The sequence below is a fragment of the Zalophus californianus genome, chromosome 4, assembly GCF_009762305.2.
Source record: "Zalophus californianus isolate mZalCal1 chromosome 4, mZalCal1.pri.v2, whole genome shotgun sequence".
NCBI classification, from domain to species: Eukaryota; Metazoa; Chordata; class Mammalia; order Carnivora; family Otariidae; genus Zalophus; species Zalophus californianus.
In genome coordinates, this window is record NC_045598.1 from 143,441,934 (window position 1) to 143,447,305 (window position 5,372).

Below are 5,372 nucleotides of genomic sequence, written 5' to 3' on the forward strand. Positions count from 1 at the left end.
TAGTACCGTCAAACACTCAGTGCACACTCAGTTTATGATATCTTTTGTAAATTTGAGAAGAATGGTTATGGGAATAAAAACAAAATGTAAGTTGCCTATGAACTCTCAGGATTTGATAATTTAATTGTTTATTTTTGTTTAGCCTAAGTTTTAGGTTGTACCATGTGAAATTGCCATTTTTGTAAGTGAAAAATGATTGAATATTAGTAATTACATACAGTTCAACCCAATATATTGACCTAATTTTTTCAGGATATAGTGACCACTATAGTGTGATTCCAAAGTAACAGTGACTGTAAGTTTCTTAATGGCAGGACTCATATCTGGTTCATCTTTGATGTCTCTTCAGTTTTTTGAAGACAGTTTTGTATATAATATAATGCATATTTATGGGGAATATTTATAACTTTTCTGGCTGGCTAACATTAATTTCCTTTCCTAATGGCACCCTGCCTTTGTTTTGTGGAATTTTCTGTCTTCCATCATGTGTATTCTTGTTGGGAGGTAATAGTGGTAATAATCTCCCCCTATGAAGGCAGAAGTATTGAGGACCCCCCTCTTCCTGATAAGTAATGGACTTGTGAACCTAAGCTAGGTTGATTGGCCACCTGGGGAACTTTAAAACATAAGCAAGTAATGCCAGAATGGGAAGAGTAGTTGAAGTAACAATGGAGTAATTATCAGAACGTTTTATGATCACAACTGCCCTTTGGTTTCTGCTGCCTTTTCCCTGTTGCTTCTTAGCTCCTGCCCATTTCCCACTGTGGGCTCCTAATACATTTCCCATCAATTGCTTTTATTTTAAGTTAGAATTTATTTCTATTGCTTATAACCAAGAACTCTACTGGTAGGACATTTGTTGTTCTACTTATTGACTTATAATCATGAATCATGAATGGGTAAATATGAGTAAATAATTAAGTAAATCAGGTTCTATGAAAAGTAAAGAAAGTACTGATTACCTAATAAGCCTCCAAAAATACCTAACTTACCTGTAAAGCAATTCTTACAGAAAAATTTTAGAGGAATAATCTACTACTCAAATTTATTGAAGAATGATTTTTTTCTTCAGAATTTTTACAGCTGTCTCCTTTCTGATATTTATTTCAGTCAGCTTCAAATGGACTAGAGAAGGACTAAATACAATTCAGAACAGTTGAATGATTAACTCCCTACTTCCTAATATTCAATCATTTAATCAATCAGTTGATCATTCAGTAGACATTGAGTACTGTAATATGTCCCAGGCATTATGCTTTGCCTTGTACATACAAGGTTAAATAAACAATAGGTGATGATGGCAAGGTACCTTTCCTAAGGAGGAATCAATCTAGTACTGCAGTGAGAAGTATATATGATGAAATAGCATAAGCTCTGTGTTGGAGTTTTGTGCAAATGAAATAGAAACCTAATGGAGGAGCACCTAAATGTCTGGGAAGGGTCTCACTGATGTCTTCTATTCTTTACTCAAGCCCAGTGAGTATCATTATGATAGTTGCTTTAAATTCTCCATTAGGCATGTTACTTATATCTGTTTCATTTAGATCTCTGGCCATGGCCTTACCTCGTTCTCTTATTTGGGATAAATTCCTCTGTCTTTGCATTCTGTTTAAGTCTTTGACTTCTTTCTGTTAGAAAAGCCAGTTATGTCTCCTTCTCCTGAAAGTAAAGGCCTTATGAAGAAGAGGTCATGTAGTGCCCAAGGCCTGGCACTTCAGGGAATGTCACTGGTGTGTGCTACTTATGCTCTGTTATTGTGTTTTGGCTGCTCTATCCTTCAGGCCAGTGGTCTGCAGAAGCTCTCCTTGCCTGCTGTGGACAGTGTTTGGTCTCTGGCCTGAATGTGGCTAGTTTTAGCTAGGTTGCTCTGGTCTGCTTCTGAAATGAGACCTGACACCAAGTCCACCAGAACTGAGGCCCTGCAGAACTCTCTGGTCAGGAGACGTGGTGTGGGCAATGGTTTGTGCCAGTCTTTCGGGGAAGGGGCCCACTGCACTGGGACTGAGGTAAGCTTGACTGAGAAGGGCACAGGAGATTGGGGCTTGGTGTAAACAAGTTAAGCAGCCACTGTCAGTGCTCTGCTGCTTCCTGCAGGTGGCTCTTTGTTTATACTGAGGGGTGGTGAGGGAAATGGCACTAGCCAGCTACTTTGCTCCTGGAGGGGGCATCTCCATGAATGCTGCCTCTCAGGGATGCCCTCCAAGAAGAGCAAATAATCTCTGCACTGTATGCCCCAGGCATTCTTCAGATTGCTGCTTCCATGCTGTCTGCCCCTGGGTTGTTTGCCTATCTTTTCTCCAGGAGCAAGGCAGTGACCTCCAGGCTCTATCCCAGCCAAGGCTGCTGACCTTTAAAACTCCAGGCTTTAAGCCTCACTGGTTTAAGGACTCACAAAATTCAGCCCTTATCGTTTTCCAAGACAATGGCTTTGGGGAAATGTGTTCTTTCTGTGTTCCACTGTGTCCTCCTCTCTCTCACCCATCTCTGCAACCATGCCTCCCTCCCCTCTGCAGCACTCATGATCTGTTTCTCCCCTAAACCACATCTCCACACTTCCTATCTTCTTTGATGTGGCCTCTTCTCTCCCTTCACTTGTGGAGTTAGTTTTATCAGTCTTCAGATTGATTTCTGGGGTATTTAGGATGATTTGATAGTCATTTAGTTCTGTTTGTGGGACAAAATGAGCACAGGTTCCTGAAGAATGAAATAAACAAGATTGGCTTGATGCCATGAACAGCAGGCTGGAAGAAGCAGAGGAAAAATTAGTGACCTAGAAGACAAAATAATGGAAAACAATGAAGCTAAACAATGGAGAAAGAAGAATTATGGAACATGAGAATAGACCTAGGGAACGCAGTGACTCCATCAAACATAATCACATTCATATTATAGAAGTCACAGGAGAAAAGAGGACAGGAAATTTATTTCAAGAAATAATAGCAGAAAACTTCCCTCATCTGGGAAGGAAACAGACATCCAAATCCAGGAGGCACAGAGAGCTCCCATCAAAACCAACAGAAGCAGGCCAACACTAAGACATATCATAGTTAAATTTGCAAAATATAGTTATAAAGAAAAAAACCTTAAAAGCAGCAAGACAAAAGAAGCCCTTAACTTACAAGGAGAAACCCATAACGCTGGCTGGAGATTTCTCAACAGAAATTTGGCAAGCCAGAAGGGAGTGCCATGTGCTGAAAATCTGCAGCCAAAAGCTCTCTGTCCAGCAAGGCAATCATTCAGAATAAGAGTTTCATAGGCAAACAAAAACTAAAGGAGTTCATGACTACAAAACCAGCCTTGCAAGAATATTAAAGGGGACTCTGAATGCAAAGGAGAGACCAAAAGTGTCAAAGATAAGAAAGGATTAGAAAAAAATCTCCAGAAACAATGACAACACAAGTAATAAAATGGCAATAAATAACATATCTATCAATAATTACTTTGAATGTAAATGGACTAAATGCTCCAATCAAAATTGGACACATTTTTGTGTCCACATTTGTATCCACATGACACACATGGGGTGTTAGAATGGATAAAAAAACAAGACCCATCTATATGCTGCCTACAAGAGTCTCATTTTAGAACTAAAGACACCTGCAGATTGAGAGTGAAGGAGTGGAGAAACATTTATAATGCAAATGGATGTCAAAAGAAAGCTGAAGTAACAATACTTACATCAGACAAACTAGACATTTTTGCTCTTTGTATTGTTTTTATCCTGCTTTGGTATCAGGGTGATATTGGCCTCAGAATGATTTTGAATGTGTTACCTCTGTTCTATTCTTTGTAAGATTTTGATAAATATTGTCATTAGTTATTTTTTTTAATGTTTGGTAGAATTCACCAATGAAACCATGTAGTCTTGGCACTTTTCTGTGCTGGGAGATTTTGATTCCTAATTCAACTTTCATTCTTCTTTCTTTTTTTTAAAGATTTTATTTATTTATTTGAGAGAGAGAGAATGAGAGAGAGAGAGAGAGAGAGAGCACATGAGAGGGGGGAGGGTCAGAGGGAGAAGCAGAGTCCTTGCCGAGCAGGGAGCCTGATGCAGGACTCGATCCAGGGACTCCAGGCAGTCACTTAACCAACTGAGCCACCCAGGCGCCCTCAACTTTCATTCTTGTTATTGGTCTAAGATTTCCTACTTCTTGGATTCAAGATTCATGATTCAATTTTGGTAACTTGTATGTTTTTAGAAATTATCTGTTTTTTTTTCCTCCTTAAGTTATCTGATTTATTGGTATATAATTGTTTATAGTAATCTTTTATCACACTATATCTGTGGTTATCTGTTGGGTTGTTTTCTCTTTCATTTCTCATTTTGGTTTTTGAGTCTTCTCTTTTTTTTTGTAGTTAATGTAATTAAAGCATTGACAATTTTGTTTATTTTTTTTGAAAAACTGGTCATTATTTTCAATGTTATGTTATTGTTTATTCTGGTCTCTACCTATTTCTGATTTTTCATTGTTATTTCCTTCCTCTACTAAATTCCAGCTAAGTTTCTTGTTTTTTCTAGTTCCTTGTGGTGTAATGTTAAGTCGTTTATTTGAACTTCTTTTCTTAATACAATCAATTATAGCATAAATTTCACTCTAACATCTGCTTTTGCTGCATCCACCCCCCAAAAGAATATGTTATTGTGATGAGCACTGAGTAATGATAGAATTATTGAATCATTATATTGTATACCCAAAACTAATATAATGCTGTATGTTAATTATATTTCAATAAAATAAATAAAGAAAATTAAAAATAATAAAAATAAATAAATGTCTGGGAAGGAGGAAAATAAGTATGTCAAAGCAGAAAATGTGATGCATGGGTTTGGTACTGAAAGAAGGAAAAGATTTTTACAAGTGGAAGGAACAGGAGGTAAGTGGATAAATTTGATTAGTCATAAAATGATGTATCATAGGTAATGGGCATATCACTGATAAAAAATTTAGTCATTTAATAGAAGTTTTTAAAAATACATGAATGAGTTGGATTGATGAATAACAGTGTGTAGGTTACACTGACATTTTGAATTAACTTTGATTTTTAAGGATTCTTACTATCTCTTTTATTAATCCACAGAGGTAAATTGTGAATTCAAATTAAGAAATTTCCCTGGCTATGTTACATAAGAGTAATGTGAATATATCATAAATAAACCTGGTATCTCTGCAGGTTTTCTGCAGAAACTCAGAACTTTCCTTAATATGAAAATGGAATTATTTGCAATGAACAAAATTGAATTTAAACACTAACCATATTATGCTCTTTCTCTTTCTCTGTATGGGAAGACATCTTTCCATACTTCCAGCCATTGGGCTAGATAAATTATCAATTTTATATGGCTATCCCTCTATCCAGATGATATAAAAGTA